Here is a 20,933-nt window from a genome sequence, read left to right on the forward strand (position 1 = left end):
TCGAAGCACAAAACGCATTAAAAACCTTTTAATATTAAATTCAGTAAAGAAGAAAGATAATATTTTGAGATATCTTTAAATATAATCGTAAATTAAATAGAAATACGAAGAATATATATTCTTTGAAACATTGAAATATTACTGTTTTTGTCCTCTTCACAGACTCGATTCATAACTACAATGACATATCTGTAACACATTAATAATTTATGCTAGCTTAGCCATTCAAAGTACAGGTGATCAAAACATTAGATAAACATCGTCAATAGATATACTAATACCCCATCTTAAATGAATAGTTTTTCAACGCTATATTGTACATTTATCATGTTTCAAAGTAATTTTTGATATGTAATAGTGATCTACGCTACATTCCGTCTGACTGATTTCTCGGTGGGTAGGTTCGTCTCGTTTGTAAATTATCATCCACATGCATTTTTAAAATTCAATCGTTCTTTATATATCTTACCAAAATTTTTTTCATTGGGAAGAATGGTAAAACTCATCGTGTTGTTGTTATCGTAGATGTTGTTGTTGTCGTCGTCGTCGTCGTTGTTGTTGTCGTCGTCGTCGTCGTTGTTGTTGTTGTTGTTGTTGTTAGTATTATTATTATTTCCTTTTTCCTAGACTCTACACTTATTTGAAATTCCCCTTCATATTTTCCTTTATCCATCATCTCACGCTTCCATCTTTCTCATCACTGCAAGTTTATTCTTCCACGCTTCCATCTTATTTCCCTATCTGCTCTACTCATTCTTCTTCTTTGTCAAATTTCTACGATTCATCTATTTTCAGTTAGTCTTTTTTTCAGTGTTCATTGATGTTCTCTCATTCATTCAATCACTTTTCTCTCCTACTGTTCGCCATACGATTCCATCCACCGCATTCCTTCGTTTTTTTTTTCTTAATCGCAGTCATCTCCTTACTCTATTTCTTGCTTTCTTTCCTTATTTGTATTCCCTACCCCTTTCATGTTCGTTCGGTGCATCGCTCCCGTCTTTATTCAAATTCTCTGTCGTTAACTGATTTTTTTCCCCCATTTTATGTTATACTGTCGATGCTATGTTTATCGACATTAGCTTAGACTCAATTTATTTCAAATGTTCATCCAGTCGGTCGCTTCTACTATTTTCTGATTCTGTTCATTTTCATCAATGGTGATTTCTACACATTTTACTATTATCTATATCTCCCACTGGTATTTCTATTTTGTTTTTATTTTACTTTCCAAGATACAAATAATCTCTTCCTCTCTCTCTCTTTCTCTGTTATCTCTCTCTCTTTCTCTCTCTTTCTCTCTCTTTCTCTCTCTTTCTCTCTCTCTTTCTCTCTCTTTCTCTCTCTTTCTCTCCCTCTCTTTCTCTCTCTCTCTCTCTCTCTCTCTCTCTCTCTCTCTCTCTGCATATATATATATATATACATATATATATATATTAAATATATATTTTTTTATAAAACAAAATTTTATAAAATATATAGTATCTGTTAAGTCTTAGCAAAAACGTCACAGGTGAGTTTTTGTATATATATATATATATATATATATATATATCTTAAAATATAGGGCTCAAAATCGATGCATTGAAGATACTTTATTGCAGCAACAATTATAATAGCAGAAACAACAACAATAAGCCAAACCTATGCACATTTCAATAGAGTATCCAGGATAAATAAACCACATCATAAAATGTCTCATAAAATATTATAACATATTATAACACATTACAAATTACAAAAGGAAGGAAAATAGCGATGGAGGGTTGCGTACCTTCGATTATTCTTTCACCCGCTTTGATGTGTGTGTTTTGCTAATAATAGTAGTGTTTGGTGATGGCAATAATAATGCGACCCTGAAGAGATGGAGTATCCGGCAATTTGTAATTTGTAATGTGTTATAATATGTTATAATATTTTATGAGACATTTTATGATGTGGTTTATTTATCCTGGATACTCTATTGAAATGTGCATAGGTTTGGCTTATTGTTGTTGTTTCTGCTATTATAATTGTTGCTGCAATAAAGTATCTTCAATGCATCGATTTTGAGCTCTATTTTTTAAGATATATATATATATATATATATATATATATATATATATATCTGTTAAAGTCTGTCATACCGGCCATGACGAAGGGAAATAGCCCTGAAACTCGAGTCGCCTTTATATATATATATTTATATTTTTATATTTATATATTTGATCCTTTATATTGAACACTCAATATTTCATCTACATTCAATACTTTCTTTCATGGTGCCATCCATTTTTATTTTATTTTATTTTATATTGTATATTGTATATCATATTATATATTGTATATTCCATATTCTATACCCCACATTGGTTCTGCAGGAATATAAATAAAACATAAAAAACAGACAGTGTTGGAACTCTTTTAAACAAAATAATATATTCCTCTATAGATACAGAGAGAGAGAGATAGCTACCTAGATAGAGATAGATAGATAGATACAGAGAGAGAGAGAGATAGCTACCTAGATAGAGAAAGGTACCTAGATAGAGAGAGAGAGATAGAGAGATAGATAGATAGATAGATAGATAGAAAGACAGATGCAGAAACGTGTGTATACATTCTTCGTATGTGTGTGCGCGATTGTGCGCGTATGATTGCCAAGGAATGTATGACATTTTTGCTATCTTTTAACTGATACTAGTTATTCAAATTTCACATGTTGTTAACCTAACACATCATTCATTTTTCAATGTACTCCCCTTCGCAAGATTTCTGCCCTACATATGATTCACCATGTAGAAATGAAAACATGCATGATCCGGACTGTACAGTGGTTGCGGAGAAGCCCTAACCAACCCAAGTTACAGTTTGATTTATTGATGAAGATAGGGGAGGTCAAAAATTGCCAAGGGGAATATCATTGAGACAGAATCTGAATGTGCGTCTCCATAACTGCATCAGTCAGTAAATATAGTCTTCTACTACGATGCATATTATTGTGTAGATCTTTTGTCGCCACGCGTGATTTCTCACTATAAACGTCGACGTGACTGTGTGGTGTGGAGCTTGTTTTTCCATGGTATTCTACTATACTCTCAAGCCAATGTGTGAGTAGATTTGGTAGACAGAGATGGAACGAATCCTATCGTGTGTGTGTGTATGTGTGTGTGTGTGTGTGTGTGTGTGTGTGTGTGTGTGTGTGTGTGTGTGTGTGTGTGTGTGTCTATCTGTGTTTGCCTCACTGTTGCTTAACAGCCGGTTTTTATTCGTAAATTAGTCCTTATATATGTTAGTCTGTTATCTTGAACATGGAATGAGAAATATAAAGCAAGAATAACATTTATACAAAAAGACATTGAAAATGTTTTCAGCAGAACATTATAAAGTAAGAAATAATTACTTATACAAACTTAACACTATATAATGGAAAGTTTTAACGACACAATGTAGGCAATGTTACAAACACATATTCCAAGATGAGACCGTAAATATTCAATATATTGTAGCTTACATAAAAACAGGAGCCAAAGAGAGTTCTAGATATCTAGATAACATCATGCCCATGTGCGGTATCTAAAAGATTGTTATTTGGAATAAATTCTTGAAGTAAACAACCCAGAATCATTCAAATTTTATACAAACATAGTTAATAATAGTTAAAATTGGTTGAAGCTTTAAAACTATCGTACTCCATTTTAAATCTATAAAAATTGATTGTAAAAATTTGTAAGAGATAAATGGATAAATCCTAATATCTTCTGTAAAGTTGCATAGAAGAATACGACTCACATTTACATGGACATACATAAACGTATACACACGCATATACACCCACACATATATATAAATACACTCAATACATATATGAGTGTGTGTGTATATTCTTATATAAGCTCAGATATCTACAGATATAATTATATATATGTGTGTGTGTGTGTGTGTGTGTGTGTGTGTGTGTGTGTGTGTGTCGTTGTGTTTATGGGTTGTGTGTGTGTGTGTGTGTGAGTCGTTGTGTTTATGGGTTGTGTGTGTGTGTGTGTGCGCGCGTGTATGTGTGTGTGTGTGTGTGTGTGTGCGTATATTCAGAAAGTAATATATGATGTATGCGTACATACAAACATTGTAACGTTGCAGTTTATAAAAATCATTTCTCTTTCAAAATCTACATTAATAGATTATACAGACGATGTAATTCTCGACCAGAAACGGCTGTTAACGGGAAGGAATGAGACCACAAGCATCAATAAATATTCAGTTTTGTAATTTCATGAAATATCTTTCAATGGCCACAATTCGTCGAATTTTGATAATTTTGCACCATAAATTTTATTTTAAAATTTTCGCCGTATCACAGTGTAGTAGAGTGATCGTGAAGGTCGTTTTAGTGAATCCCTTCGTTAAATGTGCCCCTCTTCTTTTACCGTTGAGACAAAACCATAAGCAGACGTACAGAAAGCCATCCGTGTGCATACACACGCATACACACACACACGCGCATGCAAACTCACATAGTCACACGCACACACATTCAGGAACACTCGCAAACTCTCAATAAGTACATATGTGAGATGCGTTCAAAAAGTATCAGGTACAATTTTTGTTGCCAAAAGTAACGCCGTGGGGGCAAAATTTTATTGGTGGGAGATGAAGCAACGCTTCTTCTTCTTCTTGTGCACAAGCAAAAAGTTACGAGCAGGTATGCCGTAACAAAGCCCGGCTGTTCTAGACTGTATACACACTCTCACATACACACGCACGAGCACCTTCGTTTTGAGATCACCAATACTTTATTATCTCCCCTTTTCTCTAGCCTTCCTGTCTAACGACCTTTATCTAGCCAATCGGCGTGATTGACAGCTAGCTCCAAAAGTCTTTTTTAAAAATTCTCTCTCTGTTTCCTCGTATTCCTTCTGTTGAAGAGCGAACGCTCGAAACTTAAAAATACTTTCTCACTTTCCCGAGCGTTAAACAAATACACCTGTTTGTTGTTTATACACATATCTTCCTCTCTTGTTTTTCTGTAAATTTCAACTATATATATATATATGTGTGTGTGTGTATGTGTGTGTGTGTGCGTGCGTATATATGTATATATATATATATATAATTGAAAGAGGAAAACACGTATAGAGATTGAAACAGAGAATATGGGAGACAGACCAATATTTTTGTCTACGTATAAATGTATAAAGAGGAATCAAACTTCTCGGTGTCTTCTTTTTATTTTATTCTAGTATGTCTGTCGATGAAGTGTTTGTTAGTTTAAAGTTCAAAGAATCTAATTAATCTGTTTTTCTTGATTTACATCTAAGATCTCTTTCAGATTGATAACATTTGAACAGTAATGTAATTCTCCCTTCCATCTTCTCAGCTACCCCCGACCCACTCTTTCTTTTCCTACCTCTCTCTCTTTCTCACCCACTGTCTCCGTATCTCACTCTCTCTCTCTCTCTCTTTCCTTCACAGTTGCATAATTCCAGTTAATTCCATACACGTAATTTAATTCAAAATGAAAAAATAACTCCCGTACCATGTTTTTGTCATACCAATAAACATTCATATTCACATACACACACAAACACTCACATACGCACACTCACACCAACACTAACACTTACACATGTGTGAATATGTCACTATGTACGACTGTATGTGTGTGTGTATACATACATATATGTATATATATATATATATATATATATATATATATATATATATATATATATATATATATACACATACACACAGGTGAAAGGGAGGACTACATGACTGTATACATATATATTTAAATACACACATGTTTATATGTGTGTGTATCATATATATATATATATGCGTGTGTGCGAGTAATCATAGATACACATAGGTGTACATATGTGTGTGTATACACACGTATGTATATATGCATATACATATATGTATATATATATATATATATATATATATATATATATATATATATATATATATATATATATATATATATATATCCATGTATATGTTTGTGCGTCTGTGTGTATGTATGTGATTAAAATACGTCTATTTTTATATTTATGGACAAATATTTATATATCAAAAGGATGTTATAACACTATTCCACATATACATAACAGAATAGCTATATATATATATATAAACATATATATATATATATATATATATATATATATATATATATATATATATATATAGATATATATATACTGTTTTTTATATGTGGAATAGATAGATAGATATACGTTTGTGTGCAGAAAATGTAACTTTTGCGTCTATGTGTGGCTGTATGCCTGTATATGCGCGTGTGTATGCTTGTGTGGATGTATACTGTTGTTTGATATTTTTTAACAATTAGATCTATTATATTCAATAGTTCATCTCATGGTCCATTGAGTGAGCGTAAACGGAACATGTTTGCCTAAAGATTAAATCTGCAAAATTCAATTATTTGTTCTACATTTAGCTGTAACCTATACAAATTGTTCTTTAGAATTCCGCTGTCCTTCATCTTAAAGTAAACACTTAATCTATCCAAATACACACACACGCACACATGCCCACACACGCGCGCGCACGCTACTACGGACACACGTACACATGTATAATTATATGGTTGTCTATTTATGCTTTGAAATGTTTGCATGTCTCGTTAATATCACATACTAAACATCCATCTTTTTGCAATTGATGAGGCTGCTCTTTTTCGTTAATTTCATTTCTTGCCGTACATTGATAAGTATTTTGATGATTCTACTAATCATGACATACACTCAATAATAATAATAATAATAATAATAGTAATAATAATAAATGCCTTGATGCAATACCAGGCAGTGGCTGTCATGGCTTCTCATCTTAATTGATTGGAAGTGTTATCACGTACATTGTTTTTGTCTTGGTGTAAAGGATGGGCTACAGAAAATATTCTGCTCAATACCACAGATTTGCTCGTCATTTGTTTGACCTTAATGAGTTGAACATGACCCCTTAGTGGCTGACAATATGTGCATCTCTGGATAGATGGGAGAGCATCATAGCCATGAGTCAAGAGGAATTCTTTGGAGTTTGGATAATTCACTTTTGGAAACATGGTTTTTTGGTTCAACATCTTCTAACAGCCTTTATTCAGGAAACTTATGAGCTGGGTGGGATACTCGACCTGAAGAAAATTTCAACGGGGCCCCACCTGTAACGTCATGTGCTGTTAATCTTGACATGAGATCACCATGTCGTACAGACATGGTTGTGATGCATGTGCCTGGTGTACCCTTATCAGGCAGGTAATCATGATGTGTGCACTGGGCTTCGTATATTTTACCATGATGTCACTTTGATGGCATGCACTGCTCTCTCACTCACTAATAATAATCATCTCTGTTATAGGCACGAGGCATGAAGTTTTGTGGGGTGGGGACTAGTCGATTACATCGACCCCAAAATTAATTTCACAAGTACTTAATGTATCTTCTTTGCGCCTCTTTCCATGATGGGGGCCGATTTGGGATTTCAGACAGAAATTTGTCCAGATGCTTTTTGAACATTTCCCCATCTTCACTTTGCAGATGTCTTTGGTTCCTTGGCAGGATGTTAAACTCAAGCTGTTGCAATACTGGGTCCTTATCTGAGATGAAGAAGACGGAATTTTTTTTATATTATGCAGTGCCGTCCAGTTCGGCGGTTGGTATAATTTTTAATTCCTAAGCTGGGAGCTAGACTTTCTAAGGATCTTCCATATGTATTTCACTGCATACCTTTCCCATCTTCACTCCAGGGAGTGGAGCTATACATATGTATAGACGCATTATTTGGTACACTAATGTACATGATATGCATTCATTTACCACTATATATTCATTTCCTTTGTCTGTGCAACTCTGTTCACATATGCATATATATAATATACATGTAAATATTAACTTATGTAAGTGAATGAATTTTGTACGTGTATACATGTGTGTTTGTGTGTGTCTGCCTATTTCTGTGTATGTCTGTGTGTGAATAACATATGCATTGTGTATACTTTAATATATTGATTTAATGCTTGAGTGCTATGAAAATATATATTAACGTAATTTAATAGCTAATCTTTTAATATGTTGTTACATTCCAATATATTAGTACTTAAATCCAATAACCACAGCAGGACCCAGTTTGTGTAAATATAAGTTGGTTAAAAGGAATGTTCACAGCAAATTGAATACATTTATCTATAACTAAATTAATATATTTCGAGTCTCTCTCTCTCTGATTGACTTCTTACGGCTGTTTCCACAACTCTAATGCAAATACACTCATACATATATCCATCAGGAAATTAGTATCTACAATTGCATATTTAATAAATTTCAATTAGATCAGTAAACAGTTCCAACGGGGAGTATAATTGAAGTTTCAAATTGATATTTGATTTTATAGCCGGCTAAAACGGTTTACTCGTTTAATTTGGATTATGCATAATAATTGGGGTTTTTTTTAATCTTTTGTTTGTTTCGGTCGTTGGAGTACGACCATGTTGGGGCATTGCTTTGAAATATTTTTCTCGAAGAAATCGACCATAGTATTTACTCTTTTAAAAGGCTGGAACATATTCCATCGTTCCGTTTTGGGGAAACCGCTACATCACAGGGAGGATAGCTAACCAGCACCAGTTGTTACGCGTTGGTGGTGGACAAGCACAAATTACACACAGACACTCAAGGAAACACACACACACACACACACACACACACACACACACACACACACATACACACACACACATATATATATGTATATATATGTATACACACATATATAGAATTTCCTATTTCAACTAATAAAGCCTACATTATATTTATTTGGCAGTTAAGACGAATATCAAACTTCCCAATGCTGACATAATGGCTACATACATCCCTCGTCGTCGCACCTATTAGCCAAAAATTCGAAAATATTATTTATCAATTACGAGTATACGTTTTTTTTCCCACGACACAATTTTTGTTTTTTATCGTCGTATGTTTTTATGGACTACATCTATTTACGCTACTATATTCATTGCATACTTACATCAGTAACATATTTTAATTCAAAAAAACAAATAAAAAATCAGATCCAAGTATACGAAGACACTAATTAATGGTTACTCTATTAAGTATATATTTAATCCGTATAATAGATTAATTCAACAAGACTATAACCCAGGCATTCTAGAGAAGCAAAGCCATCTCATAAATGTCCCTGATATTGAAAATCAAGCGACAGAGATACGCAAGAATGCAGACAATAATTTTGCCCCAGCACCGAATTTCTTGCATGTAAAGATCTACTAGGCTATGGACAGTATTTGTAAATAGTAATTAGAGATTTACATCCTATAAGAAAGCTGTCGACATAATCTAAAAGCTTGTTTAAAAATTAGATATTTAGCTTCAGGCATACTTGTGTGGTTTCTGCGCTTCAGTTTTTAATTAGTATGTCATACATAAAATGTATTGAGTTCCATTGTTGATACATTGATGCAAAAATACATACACTGGCAAACAGACATACAAATATGTGAGGAGAGAGAGAGAGAGAGAGAGAGAGAGAGAGAGAGAGAGAGAGAGGGAGAGAGAGAGAGAGAGAGAGAGAGGGAGAGAGAGAGAGTGACGAAGAAAGAGAAACAGACAGAGAAATATAAGCCAATACATACAAACATATTCACAGTTACATACAAACATACAAGAAACATGTTTGTGAAGAACTATTCAATGATATTTGAATTTCATTTTCCCAATGAAAGCTCATTAGTCAAATCTCAATTCTGAAATTTTGTCGGAAATATATGTAGATTATATATATGTAGATTATATATGTAGATTATTGCTTCTCATATCTTATGAAATTAATCTTTAAATTCATTTAGCCGTCTGCATCATTAACAAAAATCCCATTTTTTTTTCTTATGTTTGTTAATCAAACGTCCATTATCGTTCTCACGTTAGAGCTTATCTACAGTCGATTCGATGCCAATGTGTTACATTTGCAATAATAGATTTTATGTATATCATCTATATGGATCTAGTGCTTCATTCTTTCTCTGCTCACGTGTGTACCCTTCATGTTCAACTTGTTAGGCGTCTCTAATTTAATGATGCAGATTGGATTTTGCTTGTCTCAATTATAGGCTAAATTATAATGAGTTATATTAGAAAATGTTATTGTCTTTTCTTTGTTGGTATTGGTATAGATATTCTTATAATTCCTAGGACGCTAATCGTTGTACTTGATATTGATGTCGTCAATGAATTATAAATTAGAGTGTACATTGTTACTTTGTGAAATGGTGACTACGTTACGTTGTAACTAATCTCCGAGGACATGAATGACAATATTATTCAGGTATTTCTAATGATAATGTTACCTGTTATTTGCTAAAACAGATTGCTGATCGGTTTTCTCAATTTATTGAACATCTGAGATTTAATGATTTTTGCGGCTTTTCCTCATTTGCATCCTGTTGGTTCTTATGTTGTTTGTTGTAATTAGATTCTTACTATTAAATTTTATACGTGTCTTTGTAAAACTAATATCCATTGATCTATTGATTCCCGTTATAGTTTACAGACAAGCTATTAAAGTTGCTCTGTAGTCTTTCCCGAAGTGATTTCACTCTACATGTTCGTGATTAGCTTGTTTTTGTCTTCATCAATTAACTTTGTGAGTATAATTTTGGCATGAATTGAAACGGACATGCTACACTTTTGCTGTAAATTGTGGGGTCTAAATTTGGTTCTTGAATGGAATATTGTCTTCATGTTTTTTTGTTTTTTTTGTTACGAAAATGATTTAGCAATTTACGACATATTTCTTTCTGGGCACAGCGTCAAATAACAAATATTTTTGTTTACATTATTTTATACCACGCGATGATGAATCTTTTCGTGTGATTCTGTTAATAGTTTTTCTCCTTTCATTGTTTAAGGATCTTGTTCAAAGCCTCCTACACTATATTGTTTTCACACTTCTGAAAATCGAACTCTATTTTTATCTTTCCAGAGCAAATAACCCTGCATTATTATAATTATCGAGTTCTTTCTCCGATTTTCATACTTTTAGGGATATATGCGTTACATAAATAAGCTGCTATCTATCTTCACCTCATTCACAAATAATGAAGTCCTTTTCTTCGATCCTTTCATGAAGAGATGAAAGAGATGAGATTTGAAAGATGGAAAACATGTTTTTTCAGTCGCTCCAATAACATTTTGGTAAATGAAAAGAATGTTTCAGTTTTCTAGAAACAACAGCTAAATGTCTCGTTAATTACTTATTACATAGTTCAAACTATGGCAACACATTGGAAAATTAAATCCAATTACTAGCATAAAATAGAAAGTAAAAAGTAAATACTGTCTCATGCTGGAGCTAAAAACAGTATTATTATTATTAACAACATTATTACTAAGAACATTATTATTATTTAAAGGATTGTAAAACACGGTACCATATAAAAAGAAAAACCATTCGCACCGAAAGTATATAGAAAGTATGTTTACATAAAAACAAGTACGAGCTATTATCGTTCTTAAGTTTGACAGAAACGGGGAGGCTGCTTCACAGCTGCAAAGGTGACTCACTTAGTCGCGTTAGCAAAGGGATGTAGGTTTGAGCCCCACGCAAATAGGAAAGCCATTTTTTTTTGTTTTTTCGACCTTCGATTACTGCTGGTCTGAAGAGAAGGCTATCCATTCGGAGAAGAATTTCTTGGTGACGCAGGTTTTAACGTTTGCCCTCATGATCTGCAGCTACTTATTCAGGACTTTGTACGACTTGAACGCCCGTGGGTTTTCAGGAGGGTAGACAAGGAGCGGCTTAATCTCCAAGTCTCCACTCGCCTTGACACAAAGGGCGAAAGTTAACCTATCTTTCATAGGTTTGTGACCTGGCATTTTCTTCTCTGCAATTATGTAGGTTCTTCTAGGCATTTTTTCCTAAATGTAGGAGACGGACGTTAAACAACTACGGATAGTTCAAGGCTTTAGTAGAAAAATCATGTTCAAGGCTTTAGCAGAGAAATTAATACGACATTTGGATTTTAAAATGCTACCAGGCAAATTTGAGGTGAGGGAAATTTGTAAACAGCAGAAATACCTTGGTGCATATGAAATGCAATTAAGAAATTGAAAGCTGTTGCTGGCTCACAAGTCATTAAGTACCAGTCATGTAGTCAGAATACAACAGGTCGAACTGAATGAAAAGCTTATGAAGAAGAATTATATTCACAGATTACAAAGTAAACGAAGTTCACAGACACGATCTGGCCATGGTTACAACTGCTTCAGTCAACACATATAAAGACTGACTAAATGATCCATGACACTAATAAGAAACATTCCGTCGGTTACGAGATGAGGGTTCCAGTTAATGGGATCAATGGAACAGCCTGCTCGTTAAAAAAAACTTCGTCATTGATGATTAAATTTCAATAAATGGAATTTGTCTGTTTTGAATATAGGCTCTGTTTACATATCATTGGTATATTTTAAAAATGTAACCATGACTTACACACATATTGGTGATTGTGAAATATCGAAGGAGTAAAACCCACATTATTACGTTTTTCCTCCCAATTATGTAACCATTAGTGTCTCACCCGCTTTGTTTCTCAGCATGATGAAGGCAGTCACCATTATGTCACATTGAAGACTACACTTGCTAGTCACCGAGAGCGCCAGTATTGGGAAATACATTGTAAAACTACCATTTATATACATCTCTGAAAATAAGGAACATTGGAGCTATATTCCGATGTAAACAGAAATCCTTTGCTAACGCAATCTGTCTGATATTCTCTATAGAACAGAGAACAAAACCGTTCCTTGTGCAGTCTCGGTTGAGCAGCGCATTTGAATTCTCTCGAAAGTTAAGGAAAAGGTAGTGAGCAGCGTAAATTATTAATTCTTATGTCCTGACTATAGACCTTAATCTTTACAAGATAAACAGAGATTTGCATAAAATATTATATAAATGCAGAGTTATCGCGAAAGCGAGAAGGCAAATGACACGGCTTTTGGATTAGCAACAGTATTATTGATACTGGAAGTTATTCAAGGATTACCTCTTTCACAATCTAGGAACAAACATATTAAAAAAATTCTCCTGTTTACAAGTAACATACACACATGCGTGTAGTAAAAAATTAATGCTACTCACACACAGGTAGAAGACTCTTATACGCCCATTATATATATAAATATAACGAATTGATATTTACAAAGTATAGACCTATCACGACAAATTTAAATAGACATAAATGAACTTGAATAAAATACATAAAGTGTTGATGAATCTGGATAAGTTACAGAAAGGAAAGTCAGCAGACGGACACAAAGCTGTTTTTACAGGAAAACTCCTATCAGCATGAAAAGTAAAGGATTCCGAAGTCGACGTTATTTGTTGGATGAAAGTTGTATGTACAAAACGTGTGCCTAGGAACGAAGAGTTACAAGTTAGAATGCGTATAAAATAGAAACAGAAACGTACAATAAATTGTTTGCACTGAGGCAACAAACGATATTGTGTATTCTGATTAGGTATGAGGGGAAAACGGATTTTGATACTGGCCTATCAATTCTCAGGAACAAGTCATCCTTCAAGTAAGCGCGGTTAGTTACATCGCTGTACAATTTTAGAAAGTCATAATACTGAGATGTGTAACTAGGTCCCAAGCTCTGGCCATGGTTACAACTGCTTCAGTCAACACATATAAAGACTGACTAAATGATCCATGACACTAATACTGAGATGTGTAACTAGGTCACAAGCTATGGTCATGGTTACAAGTGCTTCAGTCAACACATATAAAGACTGACTACATGATCCATGACACTAATAAGAAACACTCCATCGGTTACGACGACGAGGGTTCCAGTTGATCCGATCAACGGAACAGTCTGCTCGTGAAATTAACGTGCAAGTGGCTGAGCACTCCACAGACACGTGAACCCTTAACGTAGTTCTCGGGGATATTCAGCGTGACACAGTGTGACAAGGCTGACCCTTTGAATTACAGGAACAACAGAAACAGGAAGTAAGAGTGAGAGAAAGTTGTGGTGAAAGAGTACAGCAGGGTTCGCCACCATCCCCTGTCGGAGCCTCGTGGAGCTTTTAGGTGTTTTCGCTCAATAAACACTCACAACGCCTGGTCTGGGAGTCGAAACCGTGATCCTACAACTGTGAGTCCGATGCCCTAACCACTGGGCCATTGCGCCTCCACAATAAGAAACAACAAAACCTAATACTAACTGATAAGAAGCTCAGTTTATCGATGAACATATTACAGGTTGGCAGTGATAGTCTTCGTTATAGCGAACACGTTGTTCACAGCTGTTCTTGAAATATGCCATGGCGTTGTGTTACTATATGAGGCAAAGACAATTAATGTTGCTCGTCATTTTTGTGGTAACCTGAAGCTGCATTTAATAGATATTATTGGCTAATTGTCAGTCCTCCAAAATATTCTCGTATAAAAAAGAGATGGTATTCAAGAAAAATCATTCTATTTTTTCCTTATGATTGCAACAGAGTTTATTGACGCACCACATGTCAATGCTACAATGCCTCCCAATAGAGAATATTACATATATTATTGTTGTAAACAGAGACACCAAAGCAGATGATATGCTTCAGGCAACGATCAGTCCATACATACATGCAAACATTACACAATGCATGCATAGCACTTACGGTCATACTTGGATACAGATATGTAAGCAAATACACAGTTGGAGAAAAAAGGTCGCCATGAATTGGTACCTTATACGTAGCCCTCTCTCCCCGACTCTCTCACGATATATGTGTGTTTGCGTATGCGTGTATGTGTAAATAAGTGTATGCACACACGAACAAACAAACACACACACACACACACGACATGTGCTGAATAGTTTCTGGTTTTGGCTAAAAGAATATGCAGGAGGATAAATTAATTGTAATTGTATTCAACATTCTAGTCTCAGATTCATACGCATATTGCAGCGGTCCTTCATTTTTTGTCGGCCTTGTAAAAGAACTCGAAAGGCTTGGCCTCCAACTAGGTCCTTCGCGATACTTTCAGCACATCCTCGCATTTTCGCGCATAGAAACATACCTGTATGTGTGTGTGTGTGTCTGAGTGAGTGTGTGCATGCGTGCACATGTATGTGTGTCTGTGTGTCTACGTGTGTGTGACTGTGTGTCTCTGTATTTGTGTCTGCGTGTGTTTATGTGTGTGTGTCTGTGTCTATTTGTACCTGTGTCTGCTCGTGTGTGTGTGTGTGTGTGTGTGTGAGTAAGCTATTATTACCTCAGGAAATAACTGAATTATTAACATCCATTGATGTATTTCCAGTCAGTTTACCGATAATATTCACTAGATCATTGAAAGTCAGTACATATAATGCAGGTCAGAGAATATCTGCTTGCCAGGAGCTTGTCTGGTATTTCAATGTTAACAGGTGATTTTACAATTTAATTTATTTTACGATGATATAAGCCAGAACAAGACCAGCTGACACAATTGATATTGTGAATGAAGACACACCCCCCACACTCACACACTCACAACGCATACACATTCATACACACGCGCTAAAACCATAGAACGTTCGAATATACCCACAAAGAGGCAGCTGTTGGATTTGCTGGAAATTATAAATTAATAGCCATGGTTATATTATTGTCTTACGATATAGAATGACACAAGACCATGGATATATATATATATATATATATATATATATATATATATATATATATATATATATACAGTACCGACGTCTCGTCATGCAAATATATTTTGTTCATAGGAATTATCCCTGCAGCATCAACGTATTACAGGTTCGTAAGTTATATCAAAGAGACAATAACTACGAGCAATGTTCAAAGCATCGGTTCTCCAATGTAACACGTGTCCATCGTCCATCTTTCTTTTCCCCACGTGATCGTCTTTCGTTTCCTTCAGTCTGTCGTACAGACCAGACGCATTCATGTTTCTCTCCTCTTCTATATTTTCTCTTCTCAAAGAATATTCCACCAGCGTTCGCTACATTACCTCGTCTGGTTTAACGACCCTCCATGTTTGTTTTCGTTTGGTTGTTGTATGTCTCCACTGTCCTGTCTTTGTTACCAACTTTGACCCTGTGCAAATCCCAAATTTTATTTTGGCTCGTGGGACCAACCCTTTTTGAAAGTCTCATATTGTTATTAATTGCTCGAAATGTGGAGTAGGTTAACAGCCAACAACTGAAGAAGGGTCGTTTTTAATGTTACTTCGTATTTCATGTTTTCGTATTTCGTAGTTCATGATTTTTACGTTTTGTGACATCCTGCACCCATATATATATGTGTGTGTGTGTGTGTTAGTACCTTATTTATATATATATATATATATATATATATATATATATATGCATCATGTGTGCGTGTATGTGTGTGTGAACATACGTCGGTTTTCCACACTACCATATTCACTGGTTATGCAGTCGGCTTTGGACTACAGTAGATGACACTCATCCAAGGCGCAGCAGAATGGGATTGAACCCGAAACCACGTCGTGCACAACGATATTCCAAATAGTATACTTGCTGGACTGGGATATTTTATCTACAATTTTGTCGTGTTTCTATTCCAATCTCGAAAACATATTTTTTTCCTGAGATCTGGCAAGGAGCCCACGCTTTTTTTTCCCGTTTGTTTTTTAATAGAATAATCATCACCTACGAACTACAACATTATTCGAATAATGTATTTCCTGCCATCAGGCTCAGCGGCGTTCCTCATATAATTATGACGACAGTTGTCTCAAGTAAGACAAGGTCGATGTACTATCATTAAATCTGCATTACTATCATTACATAACGCCGTAGTAGTATTGTGGAGAGTATATATATATATATATATATATATATATATATATATATATATATATATATATATATATATATGTATGTATGTATGTATTCCATTAAGTCACAAGAACGATGGAAATAATGATCATTTAAGTGACCTTAACTCCAAGTGGATTACAGTCTTGTAAGCCAACAGACCTAAAGCATATTATCTTCACAATGTACACAGAAAACAATGCACATTAAATATTCAGCTTATTATTGTTTCGCCATGCATTTCTATGTCTTTACACTCATAATCATCTACTCGGCAAATGAAAAACTGATTTCATGGAAAAATGTTTACTTAAAAGTAGTAATATAGTAGGTATAAAAATGTATAAGTGAGAGAAAAGTAGCGACGAAATTGGAAACAAAGAAAATCCCAAAAAAGAAGAGGGAAAAAAACATGAAAATGTGTGATATGATGTAAAGTACAAAATGACTGACAAAAATGTGTAACACTCACATTTCGAGAGCTAGAAATCCGAAGAAATTATGAAAATCCTGTAAAGAAAAGACTGAGTACACAATATCGTCCTCACTTGATATATATAATTCATATATATATATATATATATATATATAGCCTGCTAGCTTTGGCTATGTCAAGATGTGTTTTTTTTTTATATTCTTCTTTCCCACTTAGATTGTTTACATGTTGTTACCACAGTAATATGTCCATTCTGCTGAAATGAAATTTCAGTAAATTTTCTGTATCCTTGTGCAGCTGAAGATTGCTCGGCATTTTAAATTTAATGCAATGCTCGCATTACTGAAATAAATGGAGTTGCATGAAACGTGCGTACTGCAATAATCTTTAAAAATCCGTGTTGCTTTTTTTGATTTTTAATCACCTTGTTTTGGGAATTGTTCGGATAATACCATACTATATACCATACTATATATATATATATATATGTATATATATATATATATATATATATATATATATATATATATATATATATATATATATATATATATATATATATATATATATATATATATATATATATATATATATATATTCTGCACATTCATGTGTTTGTCTCTTTGTATGTGAATGTTTGAGTGTGTTTATGCTTATGGGTTTGTGTGACTATGTATGGGTCTGTGTCTCCATATGTGTTTTTGTGTGTACGTGCATGTATGTATGTGTGTAGGGGTGTCCTTCACCGCCGCTTGGCAACCTACGCAACCTATGTTGTTTTTTTAATGTTCCTGTAACGTAGCAGTTCATCAAAAAAACACCGATACAATGAGATTAATACAGTAAGTCCCAGGCTTATAAAAATATAAGAAATGCAGTCGGTTAAGAGTTTTTCAAGGCGGTGCCGCAGCACGGTTTCCAATGACCGAAGCCGACAAAGGACGCCATTGAATACACCTGACTTTGAGAAGAGAGACTTGAAATTTGAGAAGAGAGAAATCAATTGCATTTACCTCAGTATTTCACTGGTACCTATTTTATCGCCTCCGAAACAGTCAAAGGCAAAGAAGATTTTTGCGGCATTCAAACCCAGAACGTAAAGATTCGGAAGAAACCGTGCTAAGCATTTTGTCCGACCAGCGTGCGTTTCCGTCAGCTCGCCGCCCTATCTTTGGTTAATATTAGTTTGATATTTTGGCACAAGGCCAGGAATTTCAGGGAAGGAGTGACGTCGATTACATCGACCCCCAGTATTCATCTGGTCCTCATTTTATCCACCCCGTATATATGAAACGAAAAGTCGACCTCGTCGAAATCTGAACTCAAAACGTAAAGACGCAGGAATTGCCAGCAAGTATTTTGCCCGCCGCACTAACGATTCTGCCAACTTACTGCCCTATCTGTTGCTAATATTGAACTAGATACGCTTAATATCCCGAGCCTCTTTAAATTTGGAAAGGTTTTTCCCCCCTTTTCCTTAATGCAAAAGAAACGACGTTCCTACTTAGATCCAACATTTCTACGCTTTAATTATTATTTGTGTAGTTTTACCGTCACTAAAACGAAGCGTAATACAATATTGTGGTAACTCAAACATCCATTTTCAAGTCAAGCTTTCCATTATAACGATGATATACATTTGATGGTGGCCGATAATGTCTTCGTCATATGAATAATCCAACTATTTGAAAATTCTCAGATTTCAGGGCTTTCAAACGAAGTGCCCTGTTCATATGAACAGCGCTCGGAGCACTTCATAAGGTTGTTAATGGGAAGTATTAAATACGATCGCGAGAGATTCTTTCTTAAGGCAAATAGACAGTTTAACACATCATGGCATCGAGCATTTACAAAATATTTGAGTCACCTATTTTGAAAATTGATTCTTATTGAAGTTACAGTCGCAGAAGAAATTTCAAAATTCTACAAGATAACCAATTGTTCGTTTAACTACACCTGAATCCATAAATATTTGTTGATTTCTTATTAAATTCCAGTTTAACACCAGCCATCAAATGTAGAATGTTACCTGTTGAATCACTGTGATATAACGTAAACTGGGCTAATACACATACTTTATAAATCACACACACACACACATACACGCACACACCATGAACAGGAACAAACTTCACTTACTCGGCAGTCATTGTTCATTTCCTACGTAACATTCATTCCCACCACACAAGTTATGTTAACATTAATTTTGTCATTCGATATCTCGACTAATATGATCAGCGAATGATATTATCATTTTTACTCTCGGCACAAGGCCCGAAATTTTGGGGGAGAGGGGCCAGTCGATTAGATCGACCCCCAGTACGCAACTGGTGCATAATTATCGACCCCGAAAGGATGAAAGGCAAAGTTGACCGCGGCGGAATTTGAACTCAGAACGTGAACGTAAACGAAATACCGCTAGGTATTTTTGCCCGTTTCTGCTAACGTTTCTGCCAGCTCGCCGCCATACAGCGAATGACATAATACCAAGCTTTTTGCAATAACATTAAGAATAAAAGACAATTTACTATCAGCATCGAAAAAGCTTTCATTCTTTGCAAATACTAAGTCGAAAAATTATTTTACCTGAAGAATTTGGATGGAATCACTCTTGAAGCAGACTTCAGTAGAACCTTAGAATTTCATATCATAAATTTCTGATATATTCACATCAGCAAAACAATATTCTTTTCAACCATTTTCTATCCTTGTTTGATTTTCCCACCACACCACCACCTAAAGCACAATGGAAATAATCCATTCTACTACAAATCTTTCAACAGATTGATCCTTTATCACTTGTGTGTGTGTGTGTGTGTGTGTGTGTGTGTGTGTGTGTGTGTGTGTGTGTGTGTGTGTGTGTGTGCGCGCGCGCATTTCCATGCATGTATGTTTCTTGTTGTGTTTATACATTTCTCGGCTCTGTTAATTTGTACATAAAAACATGTAAAATAGCATCTTGCACCAACCCTTTAAGACATAGTTTGATATTTGTCTGAGACACTTGTCAGATCCCTTAGGGCGTTTTCCACGATGTTTATCAAACGAATGTAGATATTATTCCTTAATAGGATATCGTTTTCCTGGTGATAGCTCTAGGGGGAATAGATTGTTCGGTTTTTAAATACTACGCAGTGCTATCTCCAATATTTTCTATCGTCTCTTCAGTATTTGATGGTTCACGAGAACAATCAAGATTACTTGCATCCCGAAAATTGTTGCTTAAAGAAATTTGTTGCGTAAAACTGCGTAACTTGGAAGCGGCTAGTAAAAAAGAAAATATATTTGAATATTGATATTATATCTTTGATGTAGATAACACATCTACATCAAAGGACATGATATCGTTATGCAAGTGTTGTTTACAAGCCGCTCCCAGGCTACGCGCTTTTACGTAGCAACATTTCATTATCATTATACCAAACGGAGATAAATGTTTTTGTTTCGTTTTTCTTGGTTTCTCTTTTTTACCACGTAATAAGAGTTACACACCGATCTTAGTTCGGATTACACGGATCAATTTTCTGTGGTAACTTAGAAAAATGTGCTTATAAACGTTTCATTAGTCCTCATCAGTGTTAGTCATCCTTTCCTTTCTACAGTTCTGTACAACTATTATTGTGTCAATTGTAGCG

General features: G+C 34.8%; 1 protein-coding gene across 13 annotated transcripts in view; it reads left to right on the forward strand.

Annotated features, from left to right (window-relative positions):
* The window catches only part of LOC106873878 (uncharacterized), a 383,411-nt gene that overhangs the window by 356,478 nt on the left and 6,000 nt on the right, over positions 1-20,933 (forward strand). The window contains exon 7 of one of the 13 annotated variants that reach the window (XM_052975055.2): positions 7,539-7,653. The exons of the other annotated variants lie outside the window; for them this stretch is intronic. The gene's annotated coding sequence lies outside the window, so the exon portion shown is untranslated. The remainder of the gene's footprint in view (positions 1-7,538; positions 7,654-20,933) is intronic. 13 annotated transcript variants of the gene reach the window in all.

The sequence above is a fragment of the Octopus bimaculoides genome, chromosome 20, assembly GCF_046866305.1.
Source record: "Octopus bimaculoides isolate indiv1 chromosome 20, ASM4686630v1, whole genome shotgun sequence".
NCBI classification, from domain to species: Eukaryota; Metazoa; Mollusca; class Cephalopoda; order Octopoda; family Octopodidae; genus Octopus; species Octopus bimaculoides.